Genomic DNA, 17901 nt, shown 5'->3' with positions numbered 1-17901 from the left:
CTACCTACAAGTCTAAACAACTTGCCCAAAGCTCATTTGAGCCATTCTTCTAAGGTATCCCTCTTTCTGATAGGTTATCCCTACATTACTTAAGAGTCAAAACAAATTCGACAGCTGAATGCAGAGATCACAGTGCTAAAGCAAGGCGATGCTGTCCTTACAGGCAGGAAGCAGGCTCTGCATCAACTCCTGTTGGGGTGTCTCTGGGGGAAGACAGGAGAAATTTGCACACAGGCTTTTCAGCAGATTGCCTGAGAGGGCAGAAGAGACCTTCTGAAGAGATCTTCAGAAATTGCAATTATAGAGAGTTTACCTAAGAGGGATAAACCTGGCAGTACTTTAAGTTCACTGAAAATGTTTCTGGTGACATATTTTGGGCCCCACAATAAGGTAAGGTGTGCAAGAAGAGGGGCAAGCCCAGGTGCTGCTTTGCTCAGGGGCTGAGGGTTGGAGACTACGCTGTTCCCTGTCTATTCAGGAGCGTCCCCAAAACAGCACCGGAATGTGCCAGGTACCCCAAGCCCTTTAGCTACGGAACAGCAAGGACACCCTGTACCGCCGGAGAACGCGGCGGAGGCCAGTCCGGACCAGCCGCGGGCAGAGGCTGCCCAGAGGCGCCGGGCAGCGCCTCTGCAGGTCCCGCCGCTCCCCACCCCGGGCCTGCGGGCGGCGGAGGGCTCGCCACCCTCGGCGGTGCAGCAGCCGCCCCCAGCCCGGCCTCTGCTCCCCGGCGGGGCTCGGCGCGCTCCCAGCTCGGGGGCCGCGGGAGCGCTCGGCCCCACGGGTGGCCCCGCTCCGGCTCTGTCGCGCCGGGCGGGTAAAACAAAGCGGAGACGGGGAAAGAAAAAGGGAGAGAAAGTGCCGCTCCTGCCTCCTCCCAGCCCTCCGCCTGCATCTCCCTGCATGAAACAGCGCTGCAAGCGGATCCTGACCGGGGGCAGGGGGTGGAGAGAGGAGGAGGACGGAGGGAGGGAAAGAGGGAGGGAGGAAAGGAGGGACGAACGGGAGCCTCTCGCCTTCCCTGGGCTGTTTTTTCAGTTTCCTGTCTCGCATTGTGCTCACAGCGGATATGTGCTGCGCCTACAGGTGTGTCCCCTCCTCGCAGCTTTTCCCCGGCTCCCCGGCGTAGGCTTTGGCTGTCGGGGGGCGGCGGTGGCGGATCGCGACCGTCATGTGATGATTAATTTTTCTCGGGGCGGTTTCTCTCTCTCCTCTGTCTCTGCCTTCCCCTCCCTTGCTCCCCGCCGCTCTCCTCCTCCTCCTTCTTCTTGGAGGTGGCCGCAGCCGCTGCTGCCTTCACACTGACTCCGGCTGCTGTGGCGGCGGCGGGGCCCGCCGGGAGCATGGGCGGCCGCCGGGGGCTGCCGTAGCGCCTCTGCCCAGCCCGCCTCCGCCGCCCGCCCCGGGCTCCTGGGCACCGCCGCTCCTGCTCGGGCAGCTCGGACGGTCTGTGCCCGCGGGGCTCTCTCCTGCCGGCGCCTGCACCTGTTGAAGGTAACGCAGCTCCTAACCCCGCCGCTGCGCGCCTCCGGATGGGGCTGGGGGGTTGGATTTCGCGGCGAGGTCCCCCCATCTCTCCCCCTTGCTCGGGATCTGCTGAATCGCGGGTAGAGCAACTTCCCCCTCCTCGGCTGGAGCGGCGGGGGTTTCCGCCGCGCTGCCCGCGCCCCAGATGGTTTTGGTTAAGGGACTCCGGACTTCAAGCGTCTTTCCCGAGCTGGCGCGCAGGGCCGAGGGGAGGCGCGGGGCGGCGGCTTCTCCTGCCCGGCAGCCGGGGAGCGCCGGTGCCCCGCCGCTGGAGCGCAGCCCCGCTCGGCGGGGGCTGGTTGCTCTTCCCGGGAGTTTCGCAATCTCCGCGGCGCGGTCGGGGTCAGTAGCCCCGGTGTCGCGGTTCGCCCTGGCCCGGCGCCGGCCCCGCACTCCGCCCTCACTCCCCACTGCTCGGGAGCTCATCTGCCTTTTCCTGCAAACGCGTTTTGTCTCTTTGCAGAGGCAGCTTTAAACTTTCTTTCCAAACTGTTAATTAGATATACTGTACTTTGCTCGCGTTTCGTGCAGGCTAACGAAAGTGTGAGGCTGGAAAGGCTTGTGACTCAAGGCGTAGTTATTCGGGAGCTGCAGAACACCTCTGCCCTCCTTGTTTAGGTGTGGCTGGACCTGTGACTTGTGACTTTACCTTCGAGACTGCATCAGTCTCGGTGACGCCCGGAGACAGAAGGGATCGATACCGATTTGGGTCTTTTCTGGGTTAACCAGGCGCTCGGGTGAATATACAAAGAAGGAAGTGTAAGCTTATCGCGTCTCTGAATTCCCGTGGAAAATAACATTGGCTTTGTTGTCCGTGAAGTACAACACTACGGTCCTGTCCCTATCACTGAGCTCGTCATTGAATGATAACTTGCTTGTGAGGGAACTTGATGCTTTCTTAACTGTTACCTTGAATGTGAAGATTAGCTTTTTGAACACCAGAGGGAACTCTGAATAGGTAATTTATTCGAGGGAGATACATGCTTATTTTACTGTTTGTGTTCTCATTACAATGGAATCTAGAAGGAAGCAAAGGTTGGTAAGTAATAGGCTGCTGGTATGTACCTAGTATTGGCTTCAGCTTGCTTTACAGTTCTTTTCTGAAGGCATCAACTCCAAGGCTGGGCTGTTTTTTTTTTTTTATTATTTTTTTTTCCCCAAAGCTTGAAATATGTAACTGGCCTTGCAGGAATAAGGTTGTGTACCGTGCTGTAGGCAAATCACCTGGGTGACCCATTAGCTGTGACCTAGGGAGTGAGATTGGGCTGGTGCTTCATGCCCAGCCTGCCTCTTGGGTTGCGGGACAGATCCGATGTGCTTGGGTTTGAGGGCTGCTGCCTGTGATGGAAATTCCAGAACAGAGCATGCTTCCAGCCAAAACAAAAGGGAGGAAGTTTGCTTCTGAGCCTGGCATGGCATGTCTTGAATGTTTGTGGTTCCTAAGTTCCGGTGGTACCCTCGTCTGATTGCACATGAAATAGAAAATTATCTTTCTTAGAATATATTACTTAAATCATTATAGAAAGTAAATGGTGGCAGTGTTCAGGAAAGGAGTTTGAATGGTGGCTTCTGATACAAAAGGCTTTTAAAATGATCTGACAGAACTTCAAGAAGCTGGTGTCAACCCATCAAAATGCGATGCTGTATCATGTAGCAAAACGAACCCCCAAAACATGTACCTGAAGCCTTGAGTACTTGTGATAGTCTGTCACAATAGGTTTTATAATCGGACTTGTCAAATACTCCTAGGTTGTCAATGATGTGGGATGGATAGGGCAATAAATACACTTGTGACTCTGATTTATGCTCCAGGAGCTGAAGCATCCAGCTGTTCCTCCTGTCTCTTTGCCAGAGATTACTTTGCCATTCTGCCTTGTTTCCTATTGGACTTTGAATCTGCCAGAGTTTACAGCCTGGCACATGAATGTAAACTGCATTTTATGGCTGTTCATGTTAATGTGTGTTGCTGTGAAGTCCAGTAGCATGAACCTCCTGTTCCTCTCTCTGTTCTGGCAGAGGGACAAGGCAAACAGCTGGGATCAGCTAAATTGAGCTGCAGTTGTGAACCAGAGCCCACAAGCACCTATGTTCTTCTGAAATTACAAATGTGACTCCAGTGAACTACCTTGTACCGTGTCTCAGTGGGCAGCGGTAGCCAGGAGGCAGCTCTGCACATTAAGAGGTTGCGTGACCTTCTCCGTAGGTCGGTGACAGCACATGGGGTTCTGGGTTTCAGAAGGACATAGTAGATGGTGCACCCCAACAGCCCTTCTCTTCCTCTTCTCTTCCTTCATCCATTCTGTGAATCAGCAAGTGAACTTTTTTTCTTTTAGCTAAATTTTGCTTTGTCCATCTACCTTAAAGACCTATTATGTAAAATATCCTCACTATGGGCACAACCCTCTTCTGCCTGAATTTTCCTACAGATGTGGTTGGAAGTGGGATAAAGACTTCAAATACTTTTACAAAACTGGGAGCTATTTACCTTGCATACAGAAGCTCCCTAAGAACAAATTACATTTTGAAGGAGGATCTCTTCATGAATGCCTATTAAGAGCAAAAGAATTCCAGTGACTTGCTAACAGGTTTGGATTCTGGCTTGCTTTTGAAAAAATGGTTTGCACATTTATTTATTTTTATGAAGATGTAATACTAAGCATTTGTATGTCTGTAATGGCTGTAATTTGGAGCTTTTCAATTATTTATTGTGTGGAGCACTGAATAAAGATATTTGTTATACTAGTGTCACATTCTGAATATTGAGTTACAATTGTAAAATTAAGGTAACAATCTTAAACTGGGGTTTGCAACTTAAAGCCCTTGCCAGCAAGCAGTTAATGGCAACATTAACTGCTAGTAAAGTAATTGCTGCCGTTCTTTTACTGTCGTTTTGGTCTCTCTTTCCTCCAGTCAGACTGTTCTGCGGAGATATAATGAATAATCACCAAAATAGCTTGGCATTGTCACTTATGCAATTCCTCATCACATCCAATGTGTTGATGAGCTAATGTGCACTTGATTAAATGTACTTGATTTATGCAAACAAAAACTGTAGGTCCTTCGTGATGTAAAGTTAGCACCTGCACAGCTGTTAGTGAGATGAGAGTCTAAATAATTAAGATGGAATTAAGTAAACAAACAACCTCAACGTGGTGTTTCTCCTACTTCTTTACCTTTATCTTTTAGTTCAGCTCAGTTGTGGATATTTATTTTGGCTTTTCTTACAGGCTTTCTCATGCACCATGGGAAGTTGTGAAGCTCAGCTTATAGTGGAGGGTGATCCTCTTCTATTTAAATGTCTACCATTAGAATTAAACAATATTTAAAAAGCACATTATTAACTATAATAAAGCTGGGGTAACTAGAATTAATGGAGTATTACTTAAAGAGTTTTGTTTAAGCATGAGGCTGGCTTGGACTTGACATTGATATGTTGATCCTTGTTAAAAAAATGTAAAACAACACAGCCTGAATATGTAATTGAGGGGGTGTCTGCTTAAAAAAAAAAAAACAAAAACCAAAAAACAAAAACAAACAAAACTCCAGAGCAAAATGAAAAAAAACCCCAGTATTTGGATAGTAAGTGGTTTAACGTCCTGCTCTTTGCTTGGTCAAAACTCATGTAGACAAAGTGGAAATAGGGAGTAGAAGATGGCCATTTTTTGTAACCATCAGTGGCTTAGTCTTACAAAAAGCTCTCTAACCATCAACAGAACTGCTCAGATCTGGCTACAAAAAGAGGCTGTGGAGTCCTTGCCCCTGGAGGCTGCAGAGGGTGGATGGAGGAGGGAGCGGGCACATGCTTGCCCAAGCCCTGGAGTGGCGGGGCAGACTGGCAACCTGTTCAGGGGACCCTGTGAGATTAGGACTTATTTTCTCTAGGCAGGTAGCTATTTGTTTATTTGTTAAAATCAAGTATTTCTTGGTTCCTGTCTCTGCAGTGAAGTCTCTGGTAATATGTAACTTTTGGATCTCTCTAAGTTTGTTTACTTCTCAGATGGTTGGGGGAAGACTGACCTGTTGACATAATGTCCAGAAGTGCCTCTGCTTAACAGACATTTGGAACAATGATTAAAAAATATCCCAAAGCTAACTTGATGAGCAGTCCCTGTTCAGTTACTCAGTCTGAGCCTGCCATAACACGGGGTAGAGCTTGTCCCCAGGAATGTGTCAGCAGAGCCATGGTCACCAGCCACGTGCTTGTTGGGACGCTTGGTTTCGCTTTGGAATTTGGGTTCTGAGAGCCGGCGCCGGTGTGGATTGATGATTAGCTCTGCACTGCACTCACCAGGGTGCCTTGGCATTTGTCAGTGGACAGAGTCCACCCGGCACCTTGCCCCGCCTTTGTGGTTATCTTCCAACGTTCTGCCTCTCTGGGTTCATTTTCAACATACTGTCTTCTGCTGCCTGCCCTCAGGCAAACAGCTTCGCAATCCTAGAAACAAGTGAAATTAGTAGCTTTGATTTACTCAATTCAAGTGTGTCTTCTTCAAGAAATTAGTTATCTAATTAAAACTTAGTGTTTCCACTTGCTTTTCCTCATAACTAACATCATTAATTTAAGGCCACAGGTAAAAAGTGGAGGCATTTTGGTAATTTGCAGTGAATGAATTTTGTGTTACTTGACAGAGTTTTCTTTATGTTTTCTTTATGTCCTCCCCTCCTCCCGCTGTCCTTCTCCTACTTCTGTGCTGGACCCACACAGGTAGACCTGCCAGGAGCACTCTGCCCAGTTAAATACATTGGAACTGCCTGTGATCAATGTGACTTTAAATAAAAATCCATGAGATTTTTAGCACTTCAAATGAATTCTTACAGAAGTTACCTTTTTAGAACAAGACACATTCATGCTTATTGCTGACTAGACCTGGCTAGCATATTTCTAGTTAAGCTGGATTAGGTCTTCACGTCGATTTGGATTGAAGGGAGCTCTCATAAACCTGACACTAATCTTCCTGTGTCTAGAGGGATTGTTAGGGTGATAGCTGGGTCTCTTGGAGAAGTGATGCAGAAGTCAAGATTTCTCACATTTCAAGCTTAACTTTATGTCTATACTAATTGACTATGTTTTAAATAGGTAAAAATTTCAGGAGTCAACTCCTCACATATTTTTTTCTCTCAGGCTCTTTTTTACCTTTTAGATAGTCTAAGAAGAGAGATTGTCTTTCTGATGTATGCATATGAGAGCTGTAGATAAAGAAGATTTAGCTCTTACATTCCTAGTTGCATCACTATTCTGAATTTATGAAGGATGAGTTCTTTAACCAGTGTTTGCCCAGTGGGAAAATAGTGATTATTCAAATATATTCAGCCACAGGAAGAAAGTAAAGGGCAGAAAAAAATAAAGAACATTGGTTGGGTAAGAAGGGTACAACTGAGATAAAAGGTGAGGTCTCCCATCCCAAATCAGAAGGACAATTTAATAATATTTTTGCTTTAACCTAGCCTAGGCATACACAGTAAATAAAAGCTTATTTCCTGAAGATATGTGGTGCTTGGAATGGTGAACAGTAGTAGGCTGCGGTTTCCTTCAGCTTCTTGGTCCCTTCCCTTTAATGGATCTAGTTATATGCATTGAAGTTGGAAGTCTGAAATATGAAGTTCTCTCTTAAATACATCAGATGACCATTAATTTGTCCTTCCTTAATATGTTGCCACAACTTGTGTTGAATTTATGTGCTATGTTCGTTTACTCAGTATGAGACAAATTGGTAGAAACTTAATGTTGGGCGGGCCAGTGAATTGTAAGGCAATGAAAGCAATAGCTTAACCTCTTCTATTTCTAGTCTTGTGGGATATAATGGAATCAAAGAGTAGTAAGTATTTAAAAAGAAAAAGCTTTAAAAAGTTTTTCTGTGCAGTTTTGATTCACATCATCAGCAACTGGACCTTTTTCCCTTATGGGCTGACTAGCAGCCCATGTCGGGATGGTGATGCATGCACATCACCCTTGGAGGTATAAGATACAAAGCTAGAGAAGCAACTGAAATGGGTGACTTCTGGGATACTTATTTTTCTTCCCAAACATGCTAAATGGAGGTGTTTGGGTTTTTTTTCTGAACTCTTTTACTGAGGCAGAAAGTGTCTTAATGAGTACTTTGAAGAAGTTTTTCAGGAGTCAGTAACTCTACAACCGTGAAGCTGGTTTGTGACTGGGAATGTGTATCTGCTATGTGCTTCAGGTGTTGTGTCCTTGTGCCCAACCAGGCTGTTGAGGTGAAAAGCCAAAAGACTTCACTTGCCTTGGTAATCCTGTAGCACTAAGTGATGGGATGAGTTTACTTATTAATAAATTTGATAGAAGTCCAGAGAGGTGATGTTTATGTTAATTAACAGATGACCTCTTCATTTGACATTTAGCTGGGGGAAGATATGCAAGCATTTCACAGTCCATTGTGCATTTAATTCAATGTTCAGTAGCATTAGTGAAAATGCAGGGCAATAACTTTTTTTTTTTTTTAATTTGTGTGTATGTGTGGTGTGTTCTGTTCTTTTTTTGTTGTTTTTTGTTGTTTTTTGTTGTTGTTGTTTGTTTAGTTGTTTTTTGTTTTCTTTGAGGTTTGGTGTTTTGGGTTTTTTTGAGACTGTCATCCAGAGTTTAGGGTCAGAGGAGCCGTCAAGTCCTGCAGCTGTTTGGCTGTCTCACTTGGCTGTTGTGCATGGGCCGAACAAATCCTTGGGCTAAAGGATACCTTATCCTGGAAATACCAAGAAAAAGAAAATCCATCTTTAAGAATGCTTTTCCTGTTCATTTCTTGCTGTTCAAATTTATATCTTATTTCTAACAGGAGCCTTCTCTTGCATCTGTTTATCTCTTTTAAGTCTTCTCTTGGCTGTATTAAAGTGTTTTTTATTGCTTATTCTTTTCCTTAAAGATGATCGAGTAAGCTGTTGGTTGTCTGTGTGGTTTATCAGAAGGACTGAATCTTTAAATCTGATTATACATAATGCTTTTGTTCCCCTCTGGATGCTAATTGATTTTGTGACTCTGCTCTGCGTGTTCTCTAATTTTCAACATCTTTTTTTTGAGCATTAACGATGGGACTATGTACAGTATTTCATTGTCACTCATTACCATTACATACCCCATCCCATCCCTTTCACTGTTTCCATTTACTCGCATGTCTTTGCATCCATGAACAACATTAGCCCTTTTAATAACAGCAGAAGCTCCGAGCATGACGCTCAGTTGCACAGCTATGATGACCTCCACGTCCCTTTTGGTTTATTTGCTTCTTAAGGTCATGGACCTCTGATTTGCAAACCTTACCTGCATTTCTGGTAATGGGGTACATATATCTGCCATCAGGTATCTAAGACTGTTTTGGTTGGAATGAGCCCAACTTGACAAGTAATTGAGAACTGTGTGTGATTTCCTTTCTATTTTTATTTATCCTTTCTATTTTTATTTATCATGCTACTAAACCACAAAATCCTTTACTTTTATGACCAAGGACATACTCATTTTCAGGTAGCTAATAGAACAGTTAGGTAATACAGAGCATAATTCCAGTCATTGTGAACTGCAAAAGGAGCATTGCAGTTACACGGTGATGTTACTCAGTGCTTACAACTTTTTTTGAGATCTTTCAGTTAACTAATTTTTAACTTATTTGACCTATTTATCTTGATAATTTGTTTTTAAAATTCTGTGGATTTAATGTTTGTTGACTGGTATGACACATCTTTAAGTCTCCAATTTCTGTATTCAGTGTAAAATCAATGGATTTCACCTTCTTTACTCTTCCCCCTTTTGCATTTATAGAGATGAAAATGAGGGCTTTTCTATGATGTCTTGAGATGCCAGCTCCAAAATAATTCCTTGCTTAGGATATCTATAAACCCACTGAGCAAGCTGCTTCTCTTTGTGCATGTTGCCCAGTCTCTTGTCTTATGTCTTCTCTGAAGCATCTTTTCTGTGTCTCTCCCAGCAGGGACAAGTACACGTCACAAGGCACTTCATCCTGGAAGCTATTTGCACATAAGCCTGAGCCCCAAGAAGTCCCTTTCACTGGCGACGGTCGTGCTGCTCAGGTGGGCGAAGAACTTGTTTGAACAGAGTTGTTTGGTTTGGTTTGGGTATTTTTAACCTCCCTTTCTTCTTCCAAAGCGTGTGTTGCTTGCTTTAGAAGAAGGGGAGGTCCTCTTGTTGAGCACTGCAGCGTGGTTGGCTTGGTGCACTGAGACATCAGAAGGCCGTGTGGGGTTTTTGTGCTTTGGGTTTAGGTTGAAATAGTACAGCCTTAAATGTAGTGCAATAATCTGGCATGAAAATGTATTTACTTTGTAATTGTCCTGGATACTTTCTGATTTAATAGTGATTTTTATGTGTATTTTTATACCTCCTGGACCTGTAGTGTACAATGACATTGAGCAACTTGCATGTGTGAATCATCTCCAAGGTAACTTAGTTATCAAAACATAGTATCTTGGTTGCTCAGAGAAACACTTTCCACTTCTCTAATTGTGCTTTCGCAATCCGTGTTACTTACACTGCCACAGTTCAAATTATTGTGTACAGGTGTACTTGGTAAGGAGTTTCCAATTTACTTTTCCCAGTTGTAGCAATTAGTTATTATCTTTTCATTTAGAACCCGAAGCCTGTAAAATAAGTGAGTAAATGTAAACATCATCTTTGAGACTAAACTCTTCATGGTATTTACTCCTACTGATAATTTGAAGAGGCAGCCTGTGTTTTCTGTTGTCTGTGGCATAATTAATCTACTTGAATTATACTTCAGCAGGAACTCCGGTATCAGAAGGGGGTTTAGCAGCCTTGGAAGTGAGGAGTTTTTGAATGAGGCAGTGCTGAAGAGTTCCTGTAGATTATAACACAGCTTCTTGGGGAGAGAAGAGGCTGGGAAATCTGTGGCTAGAAATGGCTACATACTGGCTTCCTTTCTTTCCCTTTCACAGACTTTTCTACTTTGCTGACACCTTTCATGTGCAGCAACTTGGCAAGGCTGTGCTGTTTGCTGTTGTGTCTCTGTACCAAAGTGAGATGCTCCTGCACTATGCTAAAAAGTCAGTGGCACTGGGCAGACAAAACAGGCGTATCTACTGGAATACAGGATGAAGTCAGGGTTGCTTTGTGTGTAGGTTTGGTGTCCGGAGTGCCATATATGTGATCCATGTGTATGCAGTGGGGTCCTGTATGTTTCTTGTCTGGGGACTCCATGCATTCTGGTTTTACTTATCTCTTTACCAAGTAATTCAATTTCTCTCTGATTCTTTTTTTTTTTTTTTTTTTTCTTTCCATTGCTTCTTTTGGGAGGGAATTTTGGGGAATCTGTAGATCAAAATCACAATGTAGTGGTATTTTTGTCATATGCAAGCAGGGCAAGTGGATTCTGCAGCATTCCTTCTTGACCAGGAAGGATGGAGACCTGCTAACTCTATTAGCTACCCTGTGTCCTCTCGCCAAAAGCTCCTGTGCAGACAGATACCTGCATGCCCAGATTTCCTGGTTTGTGCAAAGCTTTCTACAAAGCACTTTCACATCAGGTGTTGGAACAGGCTGCCCAGGGAAGTGGCCGAGTCACCATCCCTGGAGGTGTTTAATAGACGTATACATGTGATCCTTAGGGACATGGTTTAGAGGTGGACTTGGCAGTGTTAGGTCAACAGTTGAACTCGATTTTAAAAGTCTTTTCCAACCAAACTGATTCTGTGATGCTGTGATCAGGCTCTTCATACCCACAAGATGACTTGGTACCAGGGCAGAGCATTTCTGTTCCAAGGGGCTTAGAAGCATGCACAGGCCATCATTCAATGATATGAAGTCTTTGGTAGTAGCTTCGCTGTAAGCAGTTCCTGCCATCACTGCCAGGAGCTGCTTGGTTGTGCTGCCATGACTGTTTTGTGGAACTGTGCTGTGAACTGGACAGGAGAGGTGATCTGGCATTATAGTGTATTATATCTAGTTGCTATATAGCTTTGGAAAAAATATTTAAAAGTTTCACTTAATCTCTCATGTGTTTCACAGTATGGCTCTGCAAACACATGTGCTTTTGCTGTGTTGGACTGAGAAGCTGCAAGGCAAAAAAAAAAATAAAGAGTATTCAAGACCTGCTTAAACTAATTTTGTTGCCAAATTCTTTGTGTTATCAAGCCCTGCCTGTGTCTGTAGCTCTCTTCATTTCCCCTTTCCTTCCCATCCCCTGCTGGGTGGCCCTATTAGCCAGGGAAGAGGAGGCTTTTGCAAATAAAGTTAGGGTGTTGAGCTTGCGCTTTCAATAGCAGCTGTGCCCCTATGTAGCTTGGAATAATATGAAGTGGCTTTAAAGTGAATACAGCCATTTCACATAGTGAAATGAAAGTGCCTTTATTCTCTATGGGTGCTCTAAATATCATGTCCATATCCACTTCGAGGGGAAGTTTTCTTGGTACCCGTTGGTTTTCTTTCTCAGCTAATGACCTCCCATGCACTGCTAGCACAGTCCGTAGTGTTAACTGTGCACATAGTAATTTCCTTTTCACTCTTACCTCATTTTAGAGGACTTTGCTCTTGAGTCTTGTAAATGGGGTGATAATTTCAAAGCAAACAGCTTTCAGTCCTTTCTTGCCAACTTTTGCCCACAAGGTATGCAAAGTAAACAGAGTAGTTAGGAAATTAGTTATGTACCTTCCCTCTTAGTGCAAGGCATCCCAGGATGGTTTTACTTTGCAAAGTAATGAATAAAGGGGGAGAATGAGATTGGTACACTTAAGCCGTGTTTTAATCTATGGAGCCATTGCAGAAGTCATTCATATTCTTAAGAAGCTTTAGGAAAACCTTGTAAAATGCGAGGCTTTAAAAAATCTCCACTATTCATGTGTTGAACATAAAGGTGTTTTATTACTTGCAGCACAGAAAAAAAAAATCAAAATATCAAGGATGGAATAAAAGAAGTGTAGATAATTTTCTTCACATATAAAAAAACTTTGAAGCAGACTTCACCTAAATATGAGGATCCTTACCTCTGTTGGGCTCATGGAGGAAGCTTAGAAGGATTTACAGGTGCTACTCTGATGTTTGTAAGTTCGATTTGGAAACCAGGGGTCTGGATGCTGGAATGGCAGGTACAGGCTACGATACCTGTAATAGGATCTGCAGATGCCATCATGGTGTATTTATTCAAGGAGACAAGTGTAGGCAATTAATAAAAAATATGACTTTAAAAAGCTGATGAAGAAATGGTTAACACTTGATATATTTAGCTCCAGCCTAGGTATTGATCAGTCTTCGTCAATTGAGCAATAGGAAAATTTGTTAAATGTGAAAACTAGACCTAAGGTTATCCGCCCTGAGGCTCAGCTACAAGGGGATGGTATAGCTATAAAGAGGAATAACCCTTATGTGATCCCCTTCAAATGAGAGAGGGCAGGTCCCGAGTGTACAAGGCTTGCAGGAATTCAACAGTCAAGTCATAATCTAATGCGACCATGAGAACAAACACAACTTCCATTCGCTCACATGTGTGGCAGCACAAATAGAAAACTGGAGCCCCCCCTTCCCAAAAGAAGATCCTTCATGAGCAATTTTACTCCCTTGGCCATGCCTTAAAGGACAGTATCAAAATAACCCATAGTGGTTCTCCTTCACACATTTCTAACCATTTCATGAAAGTAGCTGTATTCTTGGAGTGTTCTCTATTCCTTTTCAGAAATAGGATCTTTGTTATTTAAAAAAATATGTATATATGTATAAATATTGTATGTATTGCATATAATATGTATATTATAGTTTATAGTTACAGTTGATGTGTTTTTAAAGGAAAGTATGCTCTCTCATATGAAAACTTTACCTTCATGTTTCCTAAGTGAAGGTTTTGAAATTTGCTGAAGGTAGGGGTTTTTTAATAGAAATTCCTTGAGTACCCTGAATGTTAATTCAAAACACCTGAAAGAATGTAACATATCTGTCTTCTGGAACATTTCAGTTGTACTTGTGCCAAATGCAGAGCAGCAGACTCGGCTGCAAGGGCCTAGTTTGGCTGTAGTTGTAGTCCCTAGAATGCGTGAGCTGATTTGTTTTTTTTAGTATGGATTTCATGCTAAGCTCTTATGTTTACCTGAAAGGAGAGGAAACATTAACATTTGAGTAAATTTTTTTTAGTAATTTTTATATATGTGTGTGTACATATATAAATTAGCCACAAGGTAAGGATGATGTGTTCATGGAATAATTTCTTTTTAAATAGTCGTGCCTCAATAAAGCATAAGATCAAACATTCTAAACCACACGATAATTTTTTTTTCCTTTTAGTTCAAAGGAACCTCACCTCAGTTGACATGTATTTTTTCCGAAGTGAAATTATGAATATCCTCTCACAAACCTAAGGAAGATTAGGAGTTGAGGTAGCCTTCTGTTTAGCGTAGCTTCTGTGAAGCAGGCACTGCTTTATGAGATTTGATTTGGCATCTGCTTTTTTACCTGTGAATCCGTAATGAGGTTAAAGCCATCCAGGTAAATTAAATTACATGTGTGATGCAGATCGTACCAAAGCCACGAGAACAGCAGTCCAGGGGCTTTGTGGCTGAGCTACAAATCATCAGAGTAACCTACTCTTCAGTACATACCTTTTCCCATTCTCTGCCCATCTTCTGGGGAAGAAAAGGCAGCAGTGGTCAGTGGGACAGGCTGTACCTTCCTTGCTTATCTCGGGCAAAGACCAGCAAGCCTGTTAGGAGGCCAGATTGGTATTTATTTTTTGTCCTCTGAGTGGCTATCTGAATGGCTTTTCTCTTGCTCCGTGATCAGACAGAAGGCAAGGTATTATCTATTTCTGTCACAATTACAATAGCTCCTTTTTTTTCATAGTCTGAAGATGATTATTTTTTTTCTTCAGACTGTATTTGTTAAGTATAGTGGGGACAGTATGTTTATTTTTCATCCTTTCATCTGGAGGAACCTGGCAGCAGATTGCTGAGTGCTGGGAAGGCTGGCTAATAGGAGAAATCATTGCAGCTGCTTCATGTTATTTGGCTGTTTGAAGCAAGAGAAAAAAACCCAGGTGACTTGTAAGTTGGGGTTTATGTCTTCAGTGTGATAAGGCTGCACATGTGAAAGTTTTCAGAATGCTGCTTTTGGTTTTTTTTCCTGTTTCTAATTTTAGCAATAAATACCTATGGTCTACTTAAATAAGATGGACCCACATACCTCAAACTGAATAGGTGATTACAAGAAAATCAGATGGCTTTCCTCAAGTGAGCAGTTGCATAAACTCGAAACATTCAGAAAAGATAAATTAACTGGAAGTACAGAGAGAGAGTACAGCAGACCTCAAGCCACCTGTGGGCAGGAGGTATTCTTGAGAGAGTAATTCACTTTCTCCTTTGGGTTAGAAAGAAAAGGGGGGCTGGTCCCCTGCAAAGATGGAAGAAGCATGATGTTACCTCATCCTCCCACGTGGGAGTTGTTCTTCATAATTAGATCTTTTTTCAGGAGAGGAGGTGGCTACAGGAGAACAAAGGGAGGGATGGGGTTGTACTTATTTGCCCAGGATCAGAGCTGTGGGTTTATTTTCCAGACCTGGGAGATCTCGGGATAGAAATCATGTGTCCAAAGGCCTTTGTGCTTAGAGACCCTCAAGGGTCTGCTCCTGGCTGAAGAATGACCCTCGGGTGATGGTTTGGACCTATATTGTATAATTTCACCTAATGAGAACACACCAGGATTACACCGAGTGCGTGTTTACTCAAGAAAATTGTGAATCTGTACTACTGGGTACAGTTAAAATAAAGTATCACCACATCAATCACCAGCAGAGGCATGTGAAGGAAATCCTTTGCTGGCGTTCCTCGGGAGCACTGTAAATGCCTCACTGTTCCTGGAGTGCAAAATCATTCCTGCCTCCTAAAGAGCATCCAAATGCTTTTAATATTGACCAGGAGATTAAAAAAGCCCCAACAACTAAGTGTACAGCTTGGATCCTATTACTGTATTGAATAGCTATTAATAGGGCTGCTGTGGGAAATGTGGTAGGAAAGGAAGCATAGCTGCCTATAGCTGCACGTTCAAGAGCTTCTAAAGTTTTAAAATGTTCTTGCTGCTTCCTCCCATGTCAATATGACCTGTAATCCTCTGTTTGTATTTTGTACATTTGACTTGGGAAAAGATTTGATTTTTACGCCATGGCACAGCTTGAGGAACCGGCTGCACAGAATATTAATATCTGATCTTGTTTCATTAATATAAATTTCAGGCATGCATTCCAGAGGGAGTTACAGTTAAGCTGTTTTTAACCGCAGCCATATTGTACAGATTCCTAGACCGAACACACCAGCTGGTTTGCACTAAATTTTACGGTGCAGGAGACAAGAAACAGGCTTCCTCACAGAAAGGGAATGTGGCAGTGAAGTCCTGGAAGCGAGGGGAGGTTTCAGGCACTGGGCGGGATGTCTTGCTTTCACAGAGAGGTCTGGCAGAGGTGAGGCAGGAGACCAGAGGCATGGCTGGTTGTGGCTCTGCTCTCTCCTGCATTTCTGATGTTGCTGCTCACCTCAGGTTTTTTGTCCTGATCCCGCCTCAGTTCTCTTGTTGACTTGTGTTTGTCTCTCATTGTGAGTCGCAAGCTTCAGCCAGGCTGTGTCTCTGGGCTGCTGTGTGGCCATCTGCCCCGCTCCTTGCATCCGCCCGAAACAGTGTGGACACTTGCTGGAACCACCTAAATCAGAACTGGTTGTGTGGACACTTGTTGGAAGTTGCAGCAGACATTGCAATCGCCTGATCTCCTGTGAGACCATAAAGTGAGGTCATTAGATGTTAGATTTTTTTTTTTTTTTTTTTTTTTTCCCCATTCAGGTATGCAGCCTTGGGAGAAGTGAATGAACCATATCCTTCTGTCTCCCCTCTTTCCACCACATAAAGTGGCATAATTAGGTGGTAGCTACATTGTTTTACAAATGCCTCTATGCGTGAAATTAGTGTACTTCCAAAAAAAGCCCTCAAACTGGAAGACTGCAATGTTTGTTACAGTAAGTTAGGCCTGTGACATTCTATCCTCTGAGAAATGTTCCTGCATAGGATCTAGTTATTCAGTTCATCAACATGCATAATTTCTTCCACTTCTTCTAGCTTTGAGTTGAGATTGGATTTTGTGAAGATGCCTGCAGAGGAGTTTTATATATTGGGCCGTGTGAAAAGAAAAGGTTAAAAATGGTTGTTGCAGCAGCCATGGAAAGCTATAGCATAAACGCTCACTGCTTTAAAATATGAAGAAATGGTGTCTTTTAAATATCAAAGGGATTAGTATTAATCCAGCACTTGTGATTTTCTTAAATCGTGTTATTTGCATAATAATGCTCACCACCTGCTATATCTTCAAAGCGCTTTTCAGACATTAACTAATTGATCTTTGTAACACCCCTGTGATGTAAAGACCTGTTATTATCCCCACTCTGCAGATGTGGAAACCAAGACCCAGAGTAGTTGAAGGAACTTGTTGGGCTCAGGACTAAGATGGTGGCATCGTGGGCACCAGGTCCCTATTGTCCTGTCCTCTGGGAGCTCCCACTTGCAGCACTTCCAGGGACAGCTGCACTTTGTTCTCGCCTGCCTTTATTTAAGAACAAAAAAGGCACCAAGTTATTTCTTTGTATCTTTGGAGGGATATTGTTGAGGGATGTTTGTTTGATTTTGAGGGGTTTTGCACTAAATGATTTTGCTTTGGTTTTTAGTCATCTTATAGTCAAAGACACATAAGACAGAAAAGCTTCTTACAGCTCCTTATTGTCTGTGTGCACTGCAGCGATACTAGTTGAGAGCTTTTAAGCACATTTTTCTTTGTTTGGGACTCAGTATTGTCTTGCTTTTGGAAGCCTTTTGGCCAAATTTACCCCTGCGTGTCAGAATAAAAAATTACTAAAATGGGAAGTGACAGGGTGAATTGTCTGTCATTATAAAATTTCAGTTCCTAGTCCCATCCTGTGCTGGTGGTGAGCAACGGTGCCCAGGTGGCTGCCAGAAGAGCAGCCGGTGTCCACAGAGGGATGCTCGGGTGGTAGGAGGTTGGGGCAGCTCTGTCCCTGGGACAGCAGTATGTTCCTTCCCTGCAGGACATCTGCATCCCCATTTTCCCTCACCATGTGCCTGGGAGAGCCAGGGGCACATGTTGTCCCAGCCTTGGTTGTGTGGGTGGCATGTGGGTCCCTCTGACCTGTACTGCCTTCAGAGCAGATCTTAGTAAAATGCTGGGTGGGCCTTGATAAATGTTGTGTGCCTGGAGCAAAAATGGAGGACAGGCAGGTGTCACACACTTAACTCAAAGAACAGATATTAAAAACTCTTTCATGGGTAATAATTTGAGGCAGAGTTTAAAATGGGGTATTAAAAATATATTGCAGTCCTTTTAATCTGGCAGTGTCACTTTAATACTTAGTGCAAGGGCTTAA

General features: G+C 43.5%; 1 protein-coding gene across 3 annotated transcripts in view; it reads left to right on the top strand.

The window, feature by feature from the left end:
- Positions 1 to 1057: 1057 nt before the first annotated feature.
- PLXNB2 (plexin B2) overlaps positions 1058 to 17901 on the top strand; it is a 255250-nt gene continuing 238406 nt past the window's right edge. The window contains exons 1-2 of one of the 3 annotated variants that reach the window (XM_082062717.1): positions 1058 to 1086; positions 9459 to 9561. The gene's annotated coding sequence lies outside the window, so the exon portion shown is untranslated. Of the gene's footprint in view, positions 1495 to 9458; positions 9562 to 17901 lie in introns of all 3 variants that reach the window. The other 2 variants (XM_082062716.1, XM_082062718.1) reach the window with 2 other exon arrangements.

Source organism: Streptopelia decaocto (assembly GCF_964273445.1).
Source record: "Streptopelia decaocto genome assembly, chromosome: 1".
Classification (NCBI taxonomy): domain Eukaryota; kingdom Metazoa; phylum Chordata; class Aves; order Columbiformes; family Columbidae; genus Streptopelia; species Streptopelia decaocto.
This window is presented reverse-complemented; position numbering and strand designations above follow the sequence as displayed.